The sequence below is a fragment of the Callospermophilus lateralis genome, chromosome X (assembly GCF_048772815.1).
Source record: "Callospermophilus lateralis isolate mCalLat2 chromosome X, mCalLat2.hap1, whole genome shotgun sequence".
Classification (NCBI taxonomy): Eukaryota; Metazoa; Chordata; class Mammalia; order Rodentia; family Sciuridae; genus Callospermophilus; species Callospermophilus lateralis.
This window is the reverse complement of record NC_135325.1, coordinates 46,682,239-46,705,107: the sequence shown is the minus strand read 5'-3', so window position 1 is coordinate 46,705,107 and position 22,869 is coordinate 46,682,239. Positions and strand designations below refer to the sequence as shown.

Here is a 22,869-nt window from a genome sequence, read left to right as displayed (position 1 = left end):
TTCACACATGCTAGGCAAGAGCTCTACTACTGAGCTATGACACCAGTCCCAAATCTCATCCTTTTTAAAGGTTATTTTGAACTAAGATTTTAGTATTTTTTAAAATTTCAAAATTTTTTGTTTATAGTAATGATATGAAGGTTTTTTAAAAACAGTCTCACAATGTAGTAGGAAAGATAGGTACATGATCACTAAGCACAGTAACATTACATATTTGAAACAGGATGTGTTTATGAGAGAGCAGGGAATGGAACATTTGGACTTGGCATTGAATATTGGATAGGATTTAGCTTTGCAGGAATGGAAGGGGAGCAGGACAGTCCAGGTAGAAGAAATTATGTGAGTAATGCTTCTGGGGCTGGAAAGATGAAGGACATTTTATCACTCACTGTCTGTCAGTGTCTCTATTTTTTTATCATGGTACTGGGGACTGATCTCCAGGGTCAGCCTATAATCCCAGCTGCTGGGGAGGCTGAAGCGGGAGGATCACTTGAGCCCAGCAGTTCAAGGAAAACCTGAACAACATAGAGATACCCTGTCTCAGGGAAGAGACTTGCTATCCTTTTATTCCTTGGGATGTGCTGAATCTCACACAATCCATAATTTTTTAAAATTCTGATTGAGTTTTTGCCTTAAGTTTAACTTTATATCATTTTAAAAAATTGCTGGGAATGAATAATGTGTATGTGTGTGTGTGTGTGTGTGTGTTTTTCTGGGGATCAAACCCAGGACCTCACACATGGCCAGTGTGTGCATGTGTGTGTGTGTGTGTGTGTGTGTGTGTGTGTGTATGGGGGTGCTGGTGATCAAACCCAAGGCCTTACACTTGCCAGGCAAGTGCTCTGTCACTGAGCTATATCCTCAACCAATGAATACAATGAATACCATTTTTAAAACCAAAAGATGTTCTGTTTTTTTCTTAAGGAAGTCTTTGCTTTTCCTTTTCTCCTTCAAGGTGACTTCTCTCTTAGTCTTCTTAACCTGATAGTAACTATACTTTTCCAATCACCGTTGAGATCTTGATTTGTGGCCTCTAAGTAGGGTTAAATATTAATCCTTCCAAGTGATAGGTTAATATTTCTATTCTTTAATATAGAGGGTTATTTTTCTTGAAACCAAGCATGCAGAAACAGTAAAATTTATTGAGAGAGAGAAATAGAGAGAGGAGGAGGAGGAGGAGGAGGAGGAGGAGGAGGAGAAAAAAAAAAGAGGAGGCAGCAGAAATAACCCTTGCTGCTGGGAGTGCTGGTACACACCTGTAATCCTGGATACTCAATATTCTGAGGCAGGAGAGTGGCAAGTTCAAGACCAGCCCTCAGCAACTTAGTGAGACCCCATCTCAAAAAAAGTATAGGTGAGGGTCTGGGGTTGTGGCTCAGCAATAGAGCACTTGCCTAGCACATGTGAGGCACTGGTTTCAATCCTCAGCACCATATAAAAATAAATAAATAATATAGAGTTATCATGTCCATGTATAACTAAAAAAGATTTAAAAAAAACTAACTGCAGTTTTTTTAATATTTATTTTTTAGGTGTAGATACAATGCCTTTATTTTACTTATTTTTATGTGGTGCTGACAATCGAACCCAGGGTCTCACATGTGCTAGGTGAGGATTCTACAGCTGAACCACAACCCCAGCCCACTAACTGCAGTTTTTTTTTTTTTTTAAAAAAAGAACTGAGGATATAGCTAAGTGGTAAAGAATCCTGGGTTTCCCCAGCTAACATACTGCAACCTTTATTTCTGTGAGAGCTCTAAAAGCAATACCTTTCTTTCTTCTTTTTTTTTTTTTTTTTGGTACAGGGGTTGAACCCAGGGTCACATTACCACTGAGCTATATCCCTAGCCCTTTTTATTTATTTATTTTTATTTTGAATCAGGGTCTCACTAAGTTGCCCAGGATGGCCTCCAACTTGCAATCCTCCTGCCTTAGCATCCTGAGTTGCTGGGATTACAAACGTGTACCACTACACCTGGCTCAATACATTTTTTTTCCCTGTTAAAACTGCCTTAATCTATACACTGTATTTATTTATTCATTTATTGAGGTATCAGAGATTGAACTGAAGGGTGCTTAGCCACTGAGCCATATCTCCAGCCGGTTTTTATATTGCATTTTGAGACAAGGTCTCACTGAGTTGCTTAGGGCCTCACTAAATTGCTGAGGCTGGTCTTGAACTTGTAATCCTTCCGCCTCAGCTTCCCAAGTTGTTGGGATTAGAGATGTGTGCCCCTACCTCAGCTTTATACACTGTATTTAAAAGTGCTTGTCAAACTTTATTAATTGAGACTTGTCATTCCAATGAGTGAAAATAATCTTCATTTGCTAGTTTGGAAAGAAACTTGTGAGGAAACATTTGAGTTTATAGTCACTGGCAAAGATGAGAATAACATATATGAGATTAACTACCTGTTTTTATTAAAAGGCAGACCACATTTTACAACATCTATGTTTAAACAGTAGTATTTTGTAGAACATACATCAGAATTGGTGGGGGTAGATAGTTGATCAGCAGTGGTCAGTCCAGATATAACCAATATCCCTGTAATTATATTTTTCACTTCTAAGTCTCAGTGTTCAGATTAATTGAATGTTATATAACTTGCTTACTTAACTTGATGAGATAGGATGGCAGGAAAACTATCAACATTTCTTTTTTTTTTAATTAATTTTTATTTGTTCAAAACATTACATAGTTCTTGATATATCATATTTCACACTTTGATTCAAGTGGGATATGAGCTCCCATTTTTACCCCATATACAGATTGCAGAATCACATCAGTTGCAGAACCATTGATTTACATATTGCCATTCTGGTGTCTGTTGTATTCTGCTGCCTTTCCTATCCTCTACTATCCCCCCTCCCCCCTCCCCTCCCCTCTTCTCTCTCTACCCCCTCTACTGTAATTCATTTCTCCCCCTTATATTTTTCCTCCTTTCCCCTCACTTCCTCTTGTATGTAATTTTGTATACCCCTGAGGGTCTCCTTCCATTTACATGCAATTTCCCTTCTCTCTCCCTTTCCCTCCCACCTCTCATCCCTGTTTAATGTTAATCTTCTTCTCATGCTCTTCGTCCCTACTCTGTTCTTAGTTACTCTCCTTATATCAAAGAAGACATTTGGCATTTGTTTTTAAGGGATTGGCTAGCTTCACTTAGCATAATCTGCTCTAATGCCATCCATTTCCCTCCAAATTCTATGATTTTGTCATTTCTTAATGCAGAGTAATACTCCATTGTGTATAAATGCCACATTTTTTTTATCCATTCGTGTATTGAAGGGCATCTAGGCTGGTTCCACAGTCTTGCTATTGTGAATTGTGCTGCTATGAACATGGATGTAGCAGTGTCCCTATAGTGTGCTCTTTTTAGGTCTTTAGGGAATTCAACATTTCTTTATAACATGGTTCTTTAAAGTGAAAAGACATCTGGGTGCTGCTAGTGTTGCCTGTAATCTCAGCAATTTGGGAGGCTGAGGCAGAAGGATTTCAAGTTCAAGGGCAGCCTCAGCAGTTTAGTGAGGCTCTAAGCAACTCAGTGAGATTCTGTCTCAAAATAAAACAAATAGAAAGGACTGGGGATGTGGCTTAGTGGTAAAGCATCTCTGGGTTCAATTCCCAGAACACAAAAAAAGTGAAAGGCATGATATTCCTGGTTTCAAAGTATATGTTCCTAGGTTGTCCAGCATAGTTAGCAAATTAAAATTCTTTTCTAATTTTGTGTGCTCAGGTTTATGGGATATAAATATAACATCAGCAGTCACAAACCCTTCTTTCTTTAATGGAAATGAGGAAAACCTAATTTTGAGCGAGTTATGTGCATTTTGTACTATATTTTTTGTCTACATTTAGAATTGTATAGCTATGTGTTGAGGATTTTTATATTGGTATTAGGGATTGAACCCAGGGGTGCTTTAACACTGCGTCACATCTCCAGCCCTTTTTAATGTTTTAAAATATTTTTTAGTTGTAGTTGGACACAATACTTTTATTTTATTTATTTATTTTTATGTGGTGCTGAGGATTGAACCCAGGGCCTCACACATGCTAGCTGAGCACTCTACCACTGAGCCACAACTCCAGTCCCCTTTTTAATTTTTTATTTTGAGACAGAGTGTCACTGTGTTGCTGAGGTCCTCACTAAGTTGCTGAGGCTTGCCTTAAACTTGCAATCCTCCTTCCTCAGCCTCCTGAGTCACTGGGATTACAGGCATCCACCTCTGTGGCTGGCTGCTCTTGAGGATTTGAAAAAAAAGTTGTTTTTGCTTATTTTTATCATAAGTCTCTAGAACTTTGCTTTTTTCAGACCTATAATCAGGAGTGCATTTTAATGTTATGCTGATTGAAATAAATGTTTTTTTTTCACATGTAAGTTATATTGTTTTTTTAATATTTATTTTTTTAGGTATAGATGGACACAACACAATGACTTTATTTTTATGTGGTGCTGAGGATCAAACCTGGGTCCCGTCCATGCTAGGCAAGCGCTCTACCACTGAGCCACAATCCCAGCACCTAGTTATGTTGTTTTAACCTGGCCATTGACATTGTTTCATTTGTTCATTAAAAAGTAATGTATTTTTGTAGAGCATGGTGGCATATGCTTGTAAGCCCAGCTACTTGGTAGGCTGATGCAGGAGGATTGCAAATTTGAAGCCAGCCTGGGCAACTTAGTGAGACTCTTTCTCAGATTTAAAAATTAAGGGCTGGTGATGGAACTCAGCATGCAAGGTCCTGGGTTCAATCTCCAGTACCAGAAAAAACAAACTAAAGAAAGAGTTCCACGTGTAATTTTATCTGTTGTGGTAAGAATAAAGGAAGGTATCTTTTTTTTTTGAGAGCAAAGTAACAAGATTTATTAGAGTAATAGAAAGAAGCAGGACTTCCAAAGAGGGAGGGGTCCCAAAAGAGGGATATCCTAACTTTTTTGATGATGATAAAATTATTTGTGTTAAGAATTATTCTTTTTACTATGCTGTTGACCAAAGCCAGGTCATCATCACACATACTAGGCAAGCATTCTACCATGGAGGAGCTACAACTCCAATAGAATTATTTTTTTAATAAATAATAAATTCATTACTGCATTAATTATTGTTAATGTGATATTAAACCAATAATACCAAGAATATGACATTAGTTGTTAATAAATATATTGATTGTATTTTTACCACTAATTTTTTTAAAGTAGTGGGGATTGAACCTGGGGGCATTTTACTACAGAACTACATCCCTGGTCCTTTTGTGTGTGTGTGTGTGTGTGTGTGTGTGTGTGTGTGTGTGTATGAGAGAGAGAGAGACAGAGACAGAGACAGAGACAGGATCTTGCTAAATTGCTGAGGCTGGCCTCCAATTTGGAATCCTCCTGTCATAGCTTCCTGAGTTCCTGGGATTACAGGTTTGTGCAACTGATTGTATTATGGAAAAATCATATTGCCATTATTTGCATATAGTGAATTTCATACTGACCAATAAATTTCTTCTTCTCTTTTACTGTTAGTTCCAAATAGTAGTTGTTAGTTCATATTTATAGCTCTACTATCTTGATACTAATTTCTAATTACAGTTATAAGTGCATTTTTGTATATTAGCCATCAAATTGGTGTCATATCTTCAAATATTACCCATCTAAATCACACCTGTTTCTAGCTGTGTGATAATATTAATTGGGTCATAAAAAACCTTTGTAATGTTTAGATACTTTTAAAGACTTAAATTCATTGAATGATGGTGAGTAAAAAATTTATTTAGTACAGTTTGTTTTTTAACTTTGAGTGCCAGGTATGTGATGAAATAGTTTGTCCATTGTGTTTATTTCAAAAATAACCCACAAATTTCTGTTTCTTAACATTTTAGGGCAAGTGGTAAGTCATAGGATCTTCGTTCTTATACTTTTTTTTTTTTTTGGTGGCATTGGAGATTGAACCCAGAGGCTTGTGAAATCCAGGCAAGCACTCTACTGAATATATTCCCATTCCTTTTTATTTTAAACTTTTTTTTTCCTGGTACCAGTGGTTGAACTCAGGGACACTCAGCCACTGAGCCATATCTCCAGCCCTATTTTGTATTTTATTTAGAGATAAGGCTTCACTAAGTTCTGGGCCTTGCTAAGTTGCTGAGGCTGGCTTTGAATTTGTGATCCTCCTGTCTCAGCCTCCTGAGATGCTGGGATTGTAGATGTAAGGCACTGTACTTGGCATAGTTTTATTTATTTATTTTTAATTTATTCATTTTAATTAGGCATATATGATAGCAGAATACATTTGTTTCATTGTACACAATTGCCGTACAAGTTTACATTTCTCTGGTTGTACACGATATAGCGTCACACCATATGTGCAGTCATACATGTACCTAGGGTAATTATGTCCATCTCATTCCACCATATTTCCTGCCCCTATGCACCCTCCAGTTTTATTTTTAAGTGTATTATTTAAAGATTTGCTGAAGATGGGTACACTGGCATGTGCCTGTATTCCTCGTGACTCAGGAGGCTTCAGGAGAATGGCAAGTTCAGGGCAGGCTCAGCAACTTAGCCAGACCCTCTCTGAAAATAAAAAATAAAAACTATTGGGGATGTAGCTCAGTGGTAAAGAACCCCTAGGTTTAATCACCAGTATCCCTCTACCAAAAAAGTGTTGGAGCCTCTGGTACCAAACTGCCTGATTTGGAATCCTAGCTGTTCTCCTTACAACTTGTATGACATTATGAAGACTTTTCCCCTCCTTTCCTTCCTTTTCTTTCCTTCCTATCTGTCCCCCTCCTTCCCTCTCAAGGTAAGGCAGGTTCTCTTACTGGCTATATCCCAAACCCTCCTTTAATTTTGTAAAATGGAAGCAATAACAATACCTACCTCCTGAGATTTTCAGTGAGTTGATACATGTCAAGCTATAAGAAGAGTGCCTGGCAGGTGGTAAAAATATAATAAAGTTAGTTTGTAATATGATTTTTAAATATTTATGATAAAAGTAATTTTAACAACATATATAATAAAATTGTAAATTATAGTTCTGCTGTACTATAAATTTACTAGACTATTGGAGCAATATACTAATCAATATCTACAAGCAATATTTAATTTCCAAATTATACCACAGAAAGTGGAAAACTCATATTGGGAGGGTTCAGTATCCTACAATTCACTTACAGAATGTTAACATGGCATCTCAAAACTCATGACATTTAGCATATCATGTCACTGTGATGTAGTCATTCTACTTCCCTACCAAGAAAACTCATAACAATCTACTTGTGTAATTATTAGCAAGCCATAGACTCTGAGCCATTGAGATTTTTCAGATTATTTCCCAAAATGTCAGCAAAGGAAAAGGCTTTATACATGTCTATCTTACTCTACCCAAATGTCTACTTTCTCACATGGATTTTTTTTTTTTTTTTTTGGTACCAGGGATTGAACCTAGAGGTATTTAACCACAGAGGCACATTCCCAATTCCTGGTGTGTGTGTGTGTGTGTGTCTGTGTGTGTCTGTGTGTATACACACAGACACACACACACATATATACACACACAATCATATACATATACATACACACATACATACACACACACACACACACACACACATATATATATATACACACACACACACACACACACACACACACATATATGTTTTTTGAGACAGGGTCTTGCTAAGTTGCCTAAGGACCTTGCTAAGTTGCTGAGGCTGGATTTGAAGTTGGGATCCTCCTGCCTCAGCCTCCTAAATCACTGGGATTACAGGTGTGCAGCATTGCACCTTGCTATAAATGGAATTTTTGTGAAGCACATCAGCACTCTAATTATTGTTTGCTGTATGCTTATGTATCCAGTGTTTACTTAGACCCTGTCAGATATGCAGAGAAACATAAGGCATATTCTCCAATATGTAGCCAGGGAAAGAAATCTAATATCAAACAATTAGAGAGAAATTAGCTACTTAAACTATGATGCTGATTCTAGGGTATTTGGAATTCACAGATTTAACATGTTCTGTCAGTGGGGAGGTGTGACTTTGGTTCATTTACTTACTCAATAATGATTCATTAAGTAGTTACCATGTTCACCAGGGATATGATGGTAAACACAGTGAATGCTTTCCTGCTTTTGTGGATATTATAGACTAGTTAGGTTTTAGGATTTAATTATGTATAAGAGAGAATTCTAGATGAGGGGACCAGTCTAAACAAAGTCTTGGAAAGAAAGGGTAAAGCTGGAGGTGATTATGCATGCCTGTAATCCCAGTGGCTTGGCGGGGCTGAGGCAGGATTGCAAGTTTGAGGCCAGCCTCAGCAATTTGGCAAGGCTCTAAGCAGCTTAGTGAGACCCCGTCACAAAATTAAAAAAAATAATAATAATAAATAAAGGACTGAGGATGTGGCTCAGTGGTTAAGGTTCAATTCCTGGTACCCACCCCCCCCCCAAAAAAAAAATAAAGGAAAGAAAGTGTAAGAGCATATACTGTATGGCAATCAGTGAAGGGGCTTGCCTGGTTGCCTGATTGTAGTACAAATTTTATGTTGGGGAAGGGTATTGAAGATGATAGATGTGGATCATCTTTTGAATGCTTTGAAGAACTGTCTGTGGTGAAGTCCTTTGGCTATACTGTTTTGGAGAGGGTTAGGAGCATGGGCTTTGGAGTGACAGGTTTGGTTTCCATATCGTCTCCATTTTAATTTGTTTCCTGTTTTTACAATTTCATAGTAAGTTTCCTCAGTGAATAGCTCTATAGGCAGTAAAATGATATTTATGCCAAGTGGCTGTGGTCAGTAAGCCTCAGATCACCAAGTGACATTACAGAGGTTAAGCAATGCCAGTGAACAGTATAAGAAGAGGTCAGGAAAAGCAGACAGAGATTAGGCAGGATAAGAAAGAAACACTTTCTGTGATGCTTGGTATGGTGTCATCAGAAATATCTTCAGGCAAAACAGTGTACATTTGTCTAGCCTTTCCTTCTTTCTTTCTTTTTACTGCCTTTTTATTGGTGCATTTTAGTTGCACACATTGTTGGGATTTGTTGTTACACATTTGTACAAAATATAATAATATAATTTGGCCAGTATCACTCTCCAGTACTTCCCCCTTCTCTCCCCACCTCTCACTCTTTGGTACCTTTCCTCTAGTGATTTTCCTTTGATTTTCATGTGATCCACCTCCATCTTTCTTTTCCTTTTTCCTCTCTAGCTTTGTCATATAGAGAAAACTTGTGTCCCTTGACCTTCTGAGTTTGACTTATTTGGCTTAATACTAGTTCCATCCATTTACATGCAAATGACATAATGTCATTCTTCTTTATGGCTGAATATAACCCTATTATGCATATATACCACATTTTCTTTATTCATTCATCTTTTTTGATGGGGGGAGTTCTGGGGATTGAATTCAGGGGCACACAGAGATACATCCCCAGCCCTATTTTGTATTTTATTTAGAGATAGTGTCTCACTAAGTTGCTTAGGGCCTTAGAACTTCTAGTAGTTGTTTTTTATTGTTTTGTGGTGCTGGAGATGGAGCCCAGGGTCTTACACATGCTAGGCAAGTGCTCTTTCACTGAGCTATATCCCCTAGCCCTCCCTTCAGTGATGGTTTTAGGTTATATTCTACATTTGAAGCATCTGGTTAATTTTAGATTATCTTCTATAAATGAAACATCTGACCAGACCAGTTGTTCACAGTTTTGTGTTGCACCTAAACACAACTCGGTCACAAGCTTATCAATATTATCTGTAACCTCTATTAGTATTCTCTTAACTTGGTCTTAAGGTGTGAGTGGATTGCCAAATGAATGCCTGTTATGACCTACATTTTCTCTTGTTACCTTTGGACTTAATATGAGTATAATCATATTGGAAGAAGGTTTGACAGTACTATCCTGGTACTTATTAGAACTATTTTTCCCTCTAAACAGAGATGATCACACAAGACCACCTTTGTCTCCTCCCAATCTTTAGTTATATGATCTCTCTCTTTTTATAAGCAGGAGATTCTTTTTTATTTTATGCTTTGCTGGAAATTGAACTCCCAGCCTCCTGCACACTAGGCAAGTGCTCTTCAACTGAGCTACACCCCTAGCTTGGGAAGAACGTCTTTTAACTTTACAGTCTTAAGATCAGGACAGATACTGACAATGTAGTCCCTGAGAAATAATTTCTGACTGTGTTCTCCCCTCACACTGAGAATATCAGTGGGAACATGGAACAGAAAGGGGATGTAGCAGAAAGGAGAAAACATTTTTTTGGGAGCCGGTTGAGTGCTCCAGGATGTGAAGTTTCTTGATTTACCAGTAGATCCTGATCTGCAAGTCAAAGACACCTTACTTTATATTATCTAGGGCTGTTGTGTTACACAAATCCAGGGGACGCCAGTCATAGTCTGTAAAAATTATGACATGGAGTTGTGAAATATGGCAGCCCTGAAACCTACCAAACCACTTGTATTTCTAGCCTATTTTCTCCCTTCAGTCAAAAACTAAGTAGCAATATGTTTGTAGGTGGACACAATACCTTTATTTTATTTTTATGTGGTGCTGAGGATCGAACCCAGTGTCTTATACATTGAGCGCTCTACCACTGAGCCCCAGTTCCAGCCCTTAAGCTCTCCTTTCATCCAACAGATAAAGCTTAGATATTTGAGTATTTCAAGGAGTTGTGTCAATTTCCTTACTCTATTTAAGTGTATACTTGCCAGTAGAATGACAATACTTGCCTTGTCTAACTCACAGGTTGTTGTGAAATTTTGTTGGGGAGTGAAATAATGTATGTGAAAGCACTTTATAAAATAATGTATGTGAAAGTGCTTTGTATATCAGAGTGCTATTCAAACGTGAGACAAGGCTCTTTTTTGGATGAGTTATGTTGTAGTGGAAAGTACTGAATGTCAGTCCATGTTCTGGTGTTTCACTTCCAATTTTGCTATTAATAAACCATGACCTAGGACAAGTTACTTTGTTATTTTTGGACTTTTGTTTCCTTATCTATAATAGAAAACTGATAATGCCATTCCTGTCTATCTGGAAACTGAAGAGCTGTTTTTTTTTTTCCCTCACCCCACCACATTCAGTCAATCACCCAGTCTGTTGTCTATTAATGTTTCCCAGATTTGCTTTCTCCTTTTTCTTTTCTTTTTTTTTTTTTTCTTTTCTCTTTTTTGGTACTGGAGATTGAACCCAAGGGCTCTTTTACACCGAGCTCCATCCCTGGCCCTTTTTATTTTTTTTTAAATTTTAAGACAGGTTCTTGCTAAGTTGCTGAGGCTGGCCTCAAACTTGCCATCCTTCTGCCTTGGCCTCCTGATTTGCTGGGAATACAGGTGTGCACTACCTGGCCTGGCTTGTTTCTTCCTCCCTATTAATTAAGTCCCTCATCTTTTTTTTCTGGTCATTAGCCTTTTTAAAAATTGTGGTTATATATGTGTGCATTTGTGTGTGTGTGTGCACATATATACATACATACTTATATATATACATATATATGTAATATAAAGTTTGCCATCTTAATCGTGTGTGTGTGTTTTGGTACCAAGGATTGAACACAGTGGCACTTAACCACTGGGACACTGGGACTCATCACAACCTTCTTTTTTTTTTTTTTGAGACAGGGTCTTGCTAAGTTGCTTAGGGGCTTGCTAAGTTGCCCAGGCTACTCTTGAACTTGTGCTCTTCCTGCCTCAGTCTCCTGAGTTGTTGGAATTACAGTCATGTGCCACCACAGCTCACCCATTTTAACCATTTTAAGTGTACAGTTTTGCAGTGCTGCTGTATTTACAATGTTGTACAAATAGCAGTGCTATCCATTTCCATAACTTTTTTGTTGTTCTGAACTAAAAATCAGTATCCATCAAACAATAAATTTTCATTTTCTCTTTCCCCACTCCCTGGTTACTTCTACTTTCTATCTCTATGAATCTACCTGTTCTAAGCTTTTTGTATGTGGTGGAGGGAGGGTGCTGGGGATTGAACCCAGGGTCTTACACATGCTAGGTAACACTCTTCCACTGAGCTACATTTCCAGCCATTTTTATTTTATTTTATTTATTTTTATTTTAAAATTTTTAGGGGTACTGGGGATTGAACTCAGGGACACTCAACCACTGAGCCACATCCCCAGACCTTTTTTGTATTTTATTTAGAGATAGGGTCTCACTGAGTTGCTTAGAGCCTCACTGTTGCTGAGGCTAGCTTTGAACTCGTGATCCTCCTGTCTCAGCCTCCCAAGCTGCTGGGATTACAGGTGTGTGCTATGGGGCCTAGCCATTTTTATCTTTTATTTTAATACAGTGTCTCACTGAGTTCTGATCTTGAACTTGTGCTCTTCCTGCCTCTCCTGCCTCAACCTCCCGAGAAGCTGGGATTACAGGTGTGCATTACCATACCTGACTATTCTAGGCTTTTTTGTTGATATGTAATAAGTGCACATGTTTATGAGGTAGGCACTATTTGTAAATACTGTTTACAATATTTACCCTTTTGTATCTGTTTATTTTGTTTAACTTAATGTCTTAACTTTCATCCACATGTCAGTATGTGTTTGAGTTTCATTCCTTTTTATGACTGAATATTCCATTGTCAGGCCTTTTACTGACTCCTGACTTGTACCTTTCAAATTTATCATTCATGATCTGACTTTACTTACCTTTCCAACCTCTTTTCCCACTCATACCATATGCTCTGGCCATATCAGCCATATCATTAAGTGTGCCACAATGTTTGACAACTTTGTAACTTTGTTCATAGCCCTTTTGTTTGGAATTTCTTTTCATTTGCTCGTACATTGTTAAGAGATAAGATATCTCTATGTTGCCCAGGATGGCTCTGAACTCCTGGGTTCAAGCAATCCTCCTTCATCTACCCTAGTAGCTAGGATTATAAGTATACACAACCTGCTCAATCTTTAAAACTCACATCACCTAACAATAATTGATTGACTTAATTATGGTACATTCATATAATGGGCTTGTAGCCATCCTTTTAAAATTAAGGCATGTAGGGCTGGAGGAAAAGCTCAATGATAGAGCATTTGTCTAGCATGTGTAAGGCCCTCCATTCAAAGAATTTGGGTTATGGAGATGTGGCTCAGTTGATGGAGTCCTTGTCTAGCATGTGTAGGGCTCTGGCTGGGTTCAATCACCAGAAACAGAAAAATATCAACAATAACAAAAAAAACCCCACAGATCTGGGTCAGGCTGACAGGATTCAAATTTCAGTTTTGTCACTTTTTAGCTGTGTGTCATTGGGAAAGATTTTACCCTCTCTGTCTCTCAAAGTTATCATCTATAAAATGGGGATAATAATAGGACTTCTCTGATCAAGTTGTTATGAAGATTCAATTAGGTAAAATATATATTGTTATATATTAAAAGTCACTGTGTGTGAAGCCCAGGGTTCAATCCCAAGGACCAAAATAGATCAAATAATATTTACTGATAGAAAAATGGTCACTTTATAGCATTGAATGAAAAGAAACATAAAACAGAGTAGTGTGTCATATTATTAAAAATGTGTTTAAAGGGGCTGGGGATGTGGCTCAAGCGGTAGCGCACTCGCCTGGCATGCATGCGGCCCAGGTTCCATCCTCAGCACCCCACCACATACAAACAAAGATGTTGTGTACACTAAAAAATGAAAAATAAATATTGAAATTCTCTCTCTCTCTCTCTCTCTCCCCCTCTCTCTCTCTCCCTCTCTCTCTCTCTCTAAAAAAAAGATTTATTAAAAAATGTGTTTAAATACATGTAAAAGTATAATAGCCTCCTGACTTACACACACACATGCACATGCATGTACGCACACACTCATACATACACACACAGACAACTCAGTAGCATTAATTATTTCTCATATGAGGTGAATGAATTTGTTTTTTATTTTTACATTTGCTTTTTTTACTTTTGTTTTTTCTCCAGTTGACATTTATTCTTTATATTTTAAGGAAAAAAAGACACAATGCATTTCATTTGTGAAATCTTCCTGAACTCCCCCCTTTTAGTCTTTAGGCCACCAGTGTACCATGCTTCCTTGAGCTCCTTGAGGCCTATAGTCTTACTCCTTTGTATTCATTGCTGGGCTTAGCAAAGATATTAATCAGTAGCAGTAGTAGTAACATGAAAAGGAGATGAAATGATTATTTAAAAAATTAATTTTGAAATTGTATATGGACAGAATGCCTTTATTTTGTTTATTTTATTTTTATGTAGTGCTGAGGATCAAACCCAGTGACTCATGCATGCTAGGTAAGCGCTCTGCCACTGAGCTACAGCCCCAGCCCAAGATGAAATTATTTGCAAGCACTTCACACATGTAATTTCATTTCATCTTTTCAACAATTCCTTGAGTAAAAGTTTTCTATATTTTTCAGATGAGAATACTGAGTGTCAGAGAAATCAAACTGATGATTGCCATCTAAAAAGTGGCAGAATTTAGATTTAAATCCAAGACTATTTGATGCCAAATGTATTATTTTTATTGTATATTGAATGAATTTATTGTCCAATGAATATGTCTTCTGTCTCAAATGAAATAATTTATGAAAGACTCCTTTGTAAACAGAAATGTGCTGTATGAATGTGAGGATATGTTATTGTTATTTCTTTCCTGCTCTAATCCCATCTGTACCCTCATTTCTGACTAGGCAAACTAGCTTTCCTGCTTCCATGTACAATTATTTTCTCTCTTGATTAAAACATCATTTTGGTTCTCCATTTGTCTTTTTATATTTCCCAAGTACTACTGACTCTTTGGTAACTCAGCTTATAATTATGAAGGTTTTCAGCTTAAACTAGTGATTTCTATCAAACTCACTTTATTTGGTACCAAGGATTGAACCCAGGGGGATTTAACCACTGAGTCACATCCCTATCCCTTTTTGTGTTTTATTTGGAGACAGTTCCTTAGGGTCTTACTAAGTTGCTGAGACTGGCTCTGAACTTCCTATACTCTTGCCTCAGCCTCTCGAGCTGCTGGGCCAAACTCACTTTTGTGTGTGCATGTTGAGGAGACTGATTTGAAATTATCTGGCCATATATAATTTTTTTCAGGCACATCAAAGTATGATAGATTCATCTTTTATCAGAGATGCGGTAGTCACTCCTTATCTGCAATTTTGCTTTCTAAGGTTTCAATTACCTGCAGTTAACTATAGTCTGAAAATATTGGATGGAAAATTCCAGAAATAAACAATTCATAATATTTATTTTTTCTTTTTTAAAAAAATAATTCATATGTTTGAAATTTATAACCCTTCTGAATAGCATGATCAAATTTATCTCAGTCCCACTCAGGATGTGATTCACTCCTTTGCCCAGTGTTTCTATGCTGTATATACCGCCTGTACATTAGTAACCTAGTATCCATCTCAGACTGTCACAGTATTGCTGGGCTTGCATTCACATGACTCTTATTTTACTTAATGGACCTAAAGTACAAGAGTAGTGATGTTAGTTGAGCTGGGGTTGTAGCTCAGTGGTAGAGCACTTCCTAGCATAAGTGAGGCACTGGGTTAAATTCTTAGCACTGCATATAAATAAATAAAATAAAGGTCCATCAACAACTAAAAAAAATTTTTTTAAAATATATATTTTTTAGTTGTAGATGGACACAATATCTTTATTTATTTTTATGTGGTGCTGAGGATCGAACCCAGTGCCTCACACATGTGAGGCAGACACTCTACCACTGAGCTACAGCCCCAGCCCTAAAAAAAATATTTTAAAAAAGAGTAGTGATGCTAGAAGTTTGCATATGCAAAGAGATGTCAGAGGTGTTTCCATTAAGTGAAGAGGTGAGACATACTGACTTATTAGAAAGAAAAACTGTTTGCTGAGGTTGTTAAGATCTATAGTAAGAAGGTATTCTCTATCTATGAAATTGTGAAGAAGGGAAAAGAAATTTCCAAGGGGGAGTGCTATATTTATACTTTTTGTTATTTTGATATGTTTACCTTTCTCTGTGCTGATATGTCCAGATTTAATTTCCTAAATTTATATCTACACCCCTTTCAAAGGGAGGTGTTTTCAGTGATAAAAATTAGACAAAATTAGTTTTATATATTTTTGTGGGGCTGGGGATTGAACCCAGGGCTTTGCAAATGCTATGCAACTGCTCTACCACTGAGCTACATTTCCAGCCCTTAGACAAAATTAATTTTAACCGTACTTTTTTTTTTTTTTTTGGTACTGGGGATTAAACTCAGGGGCACTTGACCACTGGGCCACATCCCCAGTCCTATTTGTATTTTATTTAGAGACAGGGTCTCACTGAGTTGCTTAGTGCCTGGCTATTGCTGAGGTTGGCTTTGAACTCATGATCCTCCTGCCTCAGCTTTCTGAGCCACTAAGATTACAGACGTGGGCCATCGCACCCGGCTAACTATAAGTTCTTGTAAATAACACACACAAATAATTTGTGTCTTGGTTGCATGTATTTCAGTGTATGTAAGGTGTATTCATGCATGTGAATATTAGAAAGAAAAGGCAAATAGTCATTGGGTGTAGTGGTGCATGACAGGTACTTTGGAGTCTGAGTTAGGAGGATCTCACGTTCCAGGCCAGCTTCAGCAACTTAGTGAGACCCTGTCTCAAAAAAAAAAATAGTTTGGGAATAGTTCTGTGGTAAAAGAACCCCTGGGTTCAATCCCCTCTACCAAAAGAAAACACACACACACACACACACACACACACACACACACATACACACACACACACAAATAGTCAAGAAGTGCTTTGTAGGGGCTGTGGTTGTGGCTCAGTGGTAGAGCGTTTGCCTAGCATGTGTGGGGCATTGGGTTCGATTTTCACAACCACATATAAAGAAACAAATAAATTAAAGGTCCATCGGCAACTAAAAAATATTTAAAAAAGAAGTGCTTTGTAATTTATTTCAAAGATCTGATAGAATATACAAAGCCAAAATTTGGAATTTAGTTGTAGCTTAACTCCCTACAGGTTTTCAGAATTAAAAAGGTGAATCTTGGAGTACAGTTCAGTGGTAGAACATGTGCTTAGAATGTGTGGGACTCTGAGTTCAATGCCCAGCATACAGACGAAAACAGTGCATCGCTCTTGAAGCCAACTAATTAAAGGTAGGCATCTACTTTATGAATATTGCATGTCTAAAATGGGAGAGAGATCTCTTGTAGGTAAAGTGCATCAACCAGAAGTACCTTTCTAAAGATTTCAACCATTATAGTCTTAGTTTGCTACATTAAAAACCAAAACCAAAACAAAACTTTCCTTTTTTTCAGTCCTGGAGATTGAACCCAAGTCTTCTCACATCTAGACAGATAAGTGCTCTAACCACTGAGGTACATTTCCAGCCCTGAATTTACACTTTAAATTCCAAAAAATAGGATTTATTATTATTATTTGTTTTTGGTACTTGGGATTCAACCCTGGGCCACTTAACCACTGAGCTGCATCCCCCTCCCTTTTTATTTTTTATTTCAAGACAGGGTCTTGCTAAATTGATTAAGGCTTAGTGAAATCACTGAGGCTGGCCTTGAATTTGGGATCCTCCTGCTTCAGCCTCCCTAGTCAGTGGGATTATGGGTGCATACTACTGTGCTTGGCAATAGAAAATATTATTTAAAATTTTTTTTTAGTTGTTGATGGACCTTCATTTTATTCATTTATTTATATGCAGTGCTGAGAATCGAACCCAGTGCCTCACACATGTGAGGCAAGTGCTCTACCATTGAGCTATAACCCCAGCTCCATAAATATTTTTTTTTGATGACCGTTTGTCTTTGTTTCTGTTCAACAAATATGTATTTGAGTTATCACATACTTTGTTTTATTTCCAGAAATACTTTGGATTTGAGAAGGCTATATTTGGGCTTTTTCTTATTTATTAACAAATCACTTTAAATTTGCCAATTGAAAACTCCTTAGAGTTTTCAAGTTGAAATGACATAGGCCTTCTCTGAATTCATTTATATTCATCTGTATAAAAATAACCTGATTAAACATTTGTCCTTGACAATTTTGAATTGTTATTTCCTTCCTTTAAAACTCCTTTCCTGAAAACTGATCTACACAATTCCAGTACATTCTTGTCTATCTTGACAGTAATTTAACTTTGAATGGGAGAGAATGTTACCTTTATTAGCCAAAGTCTATGAAAAGTACAATAAAGGAATTGAAGGGTTGTGTGGGGGTGGGAATATAAATCTGGACTTTATAAAGTGTTTGTTTTTTTGTGGTGAAAATTGTTCTTTGGGATATAAAAAGAAAATTTATGGGGCTGGGGTTGTGGCTCAGTGGTAGAGCGCTTACCTTACATGTGCAGGGCCCTGGGTTCGATCCTCGGCACCACATAAAAATAAATAAATAAAATAAAGTTGAGAAGATATTTATTAAAAAAGAAGATTTATGAAAAATAAGAATGTTATAAAAAAGTCAAAGTATTCTGAAAAATAGATGTGTACTAAATTATTTTGTAATTGTGCTATGTAAACATTTCAGCTATAAAAATTATGACAAAATAGTGTTTCTTTTTTTCCCTGTGGTGTTGAAGATCCAATCGAGGGCCCCATGCATGCCAGGCAAGTGCTCTATCACTGAGCTACAGGTCCAGTTCCCCAAATGGTTTGTCTGCTGAAGGATTGAACCCAGGTGTACTCTACCACTGAGCTACATCCCCAGCTCTTCTTTTTTAGTTGTTTTATTTAATTAATTTTTTTAATATATATTTTTAGTTGTTGACGGACTTTTATTTTATTCATTTATTGAGAATTGAACTCAGTGCCTCACATGTGAGACAAGTGCTTTACCACTGAGCCACAACCCTAGCTCCCCTATTTGTTTTATTTTGAGACAGGGTCTTGCTAAGTTTGTAGAGACTAGCCTCCAATTTATGATCCTCCTATCTCAGCCTCCCTAGTCACTAGGATTACAGGCATGTGCCACCATGCCTGGCACAGATGGTTTTTCTACCAATATGTTAACTGCTTTTTTAAAGTACTAGTAAGATTGATTTTATCCTTACAGGAAGGATACCCTTGCATAGTTAGCAAGATGACTGAGTATTATGATTTCTGCCAACATGAGTCAAGTACTGGTATATATGGGATTTGTGGTATAAATCTATGTGGTACTTTTTTCATTTGGCTGATTAAATAGTACTAATGAAGCTAGGATTGTAGACCTCATCACTGTAGGAATGACTTGTCCTTTGCAGTCATTAGCTATACCTCTAAGCCTGCAACCATAGTTTTTTTGTTGTTTTTATAAAATTTTTTATTCTAATTTGTTATATATGATGGCAGAATGCATTACAATTCATATTACACATATAGAGCACAATTTTTCATTATCTGGTTGTATACAAACTATATTCATACTCTTTTTAAAAATTTTTTGGTTCTTTTTGGTTATATATGACAGCAGAATCCATTTTGATATAATTATACAAGCATGGAATATATCTTATTCTAGTTAGGATCCTACTCTTTTAATTTTTTTAAATATTTATTTTTTAGTTGTACTTGGACACAATACCTTTATTTTATTTATTTATTTTTATGTGGTGCTGAGGATCAAACCCAGGGCCTTATACATGGTAGGCAAGTGCTCTACCACTGAGCGACAACCCCAGCCTCTAGGATCCCATTCTTGTGGATGTTCATGATGGTGGAATTTACTATGATGTTTTCATATATGTACATAGGGAAATTATGTCAGATTCATTCCACTATCTTTCCTTTTCCTATTACCCCTCCCTTCCTTCCATTCCAATGGTCCAATCTATTGAACTTCTATTTTTCTCCTCATCCCCCTTATGGTGGATTAGCTTCCACATATCAGAGAAAACATTCAACCTTTTGCTTTTTGGGACTGGATTATTTCACTTAGTGTGATAGTTTCCAGATCCATCCATTTGCTGGCAAATGTCATAAAGTCACTCATTATGACTGAGTAATACTCCATTGTGTATATATACCACATTTTATTTATGTACTCATCTGTTGATGAGTACATAAATAAATAAATACATAAATAAATAAATATATAAATAAAACCAGGTTGGTTTTATAGTTTAGCTATTGTGGATTGAACTATTATAAATGTTGATTTACAAGTAACAATAACCATTGGTGAGGATGTGGGGAATAAGTTACACTCATACATTGCTGGTGGGACTAAAAATTGGTGCAGCCACTCTGGAAAGCAGTATAGAAATTCCTCAGAAAACCATAATTTTCTGAATGCAATTTGTTGGTTAAGAGGAGGGCTAGCACAGAATAAAAATAGCTCAGCAAAAACTGCCCTCAGTATCATGTCCTTGTCCTCTTTTTAAAAGATTTTTAGTTGTAGATGGACATAATATCTTTATTCATTTATTTTTATGTGGTGCTGAGGATCGAACCCAGTACCTCACACTTGCAAGGCAAGTGCTCTGTCACTGAGCTACAGCCCCAGCACATGCCCTTGTCCTCTTGATAGGAGGGTTTTTAATATCTAGGCTTTCAAGCACACATACACAATTTAATTCTATTACTTATCAATGGAGATTATACTTAGAAATACTTGTTGCCTGCTCGTAATGTCTGTGTAGTTTCAATTCTAGGTCCCTTTTTGCCTTCATCTCTTCTTGTTCTGGAACTTTGTGGTCTCAGGGAACTTAGAGAAAAGCTTGGCTCATTGTTCTCATTTGCAGAAAGCAATAATACTTTTTCTTCATCCCCATAAAACAATCTCAACAGTTGTCTCTAGAGTGACAATTCTGCAATTTTGGAACTGAAACAAAACAACTCTTTTGGGTTTATTAGGCTCTTCTCTATTGACTAGAAAAGTTTAAGGTGATACTCTGGGAATCCCATGAAATTGAGCCTCCAGTATGTTTATATAAACCTGTAGTACCTTTTATTGAGTAGCACTAAGGAATGAGGCATTTTGTACAAGTGATTTTTTTTTTCCAAAAAACTAAAATATATAACCTTTAAATTTTAACATTCATAGATCTTAAAGGGGATCTGATGCAGGAGTCCTCCAAAAGTATCCTTGAAATGCATTTACTTTTTCCAAAATAAAAATACTTTTTATTTCTGACTAGAACATTGATAAATTCCTAGTGTAAAAACAAAATCCAGACAGTATATAAATATCTCTCCTTTCTAGGATCTGTATGTTTCTTTATAGCATTTGTTACAACTTGACCTTATATATTTCCTTTTCTTCCTTCCTTCCTTCCTTTTCTTTCTTTTTATATGTGTCTTGCTGTGTTGCCTAGGGAAGCCTTGAATTTGTAATCCTTCTGCTTCAGCCTCCCAATAACTGGGATTACAGTCATGTGCCACTGCACCCACTGTAGGTTTCTTTGCTTATTGTCCGTCTCCCATTCTAAGAATGTAGGCTCCATAGAAGCAGAGACTGTGTCTATCTTCTTCACTGCTGTATCATTAACACCTAGAATGGTACCTTAAACATAGGAAGACGTAAATAAATATTTACTGGCTAAATGAATGAAAAAAGTAAAAACCACCCTCTCTGCTGCCATCTGGGGTTAGCCACTGTTAAAATTCCGGTATAAATCGTAAAAGTATTTTTCTCACATAATATATTCTCATGTGTACATAGATGTATTAGAATTTTTTTTCTGCGGTACTAGGGATTTAACTCAGGGCCTCACATATACTAGACAAGCCATTTACCTCTGAGCTATATCCCCAGCTTGTCATGTATTAAATATATAGAATATTTTTAAAGATACTTTTTAGTTGTTTATAGACCTTTATTTATTTCTATATGTGGTGCTGAGAATCGAACCCAGTGCCTCACACATGCTAGATAAGTGCTCTACCACTGAGCTACAACCTCAGCCCTAGAATATTTTTATAAAAATAGGACTGCAGTACATTTTCTTTGTAGCCTGCCCATCCTGCTCTCCTCCTCTCCCCCGCGGCCCTCTCTCCCTCTCTCTTTACCTAACTCATCACAGATATCATCGGGTGTCATTAAGTGTACAACTGTGTATTTATAATAAAGACTGGACAATTTATTTTTTATGTTTTTTTTTAAAGAGAGAGAAGAGAGAGAGTTTTTTAATATTTATTTTTCAGTTTTCGGTGAACACAACATCTTTATTTTATTTGTATGTGTTGCTGAGGATCGAACCCAGCGCCCCACGCATGCCAGGCAAGCGCGTTACCGCTTGAGCCACATCCCCAGCCCCAAGACTGGACAATTTAGATTACTAATTTTATGTCAGTATTTAGTTTAGTTCCAGTTTTTCAATAATATGGACAACATTTGATAAGCATCCTTAATCACACATCTCAGTATTACTGCAATTTTCCCCTCCTTTTATATATTCTTAGACATGGAAATTTTTAGATACATAGTGTGTGTGTGTGTGTAATTTTTATTTTTAGTTATGCATGAGAGTAGAAAATATTGTGGCAGATTATACATACATAAAATATAACTTATTCTATTAGGTTCCCCCTTTTGTAGTCATACATAATATGAAGTTACTCTGGTCATGTATACAAATACAAGGCTATGGAAGTTATGACCAATTAATTCTACTTTCCTTCCTATTCCCCTCCCCTCTTCCCTCCTTCTGTTACCCACTGTTCAGTCCAATCTATTTCTATTATTCCCCTCCCCAACTTCCCCTGTTTGGGGTTAGCATCCACAAATCAGAGAGAACATTCAGCCTTTAATACTTTTTAATACTTTTTAATACTTTATTTAGTGACAGGGTCTCGCTGAGTTGCTAAGTGCCTCTCTAAGTTGCTGAGGCTGATGATCCTTATCCTTCTGCCTCAGCTTCTGGAGCTGCTGGGATTACAGGTGTGGCCACTGTGCCCAGCAGTATGTATATTTTAAGGATATAGTGAGCAGCTTTCCGTTACTGTGGCGAAATACTTG

At 37.0% G+C, this 22,869-nt stretch overlaps 1 protein-coding gene across 3 annotated transcripts in view; it reads left to right on the top strand.

Annotated features, from left to right (window-relative positions):
• Positions 1 to 22,869, top strand: part of Atp7a (ATPase copper transporting alpha) — a 140,420-nt gene that overhangs the window by 1,166 nt on the left and 116,385 nt on the right. The window lies entirely within an intron of this gene.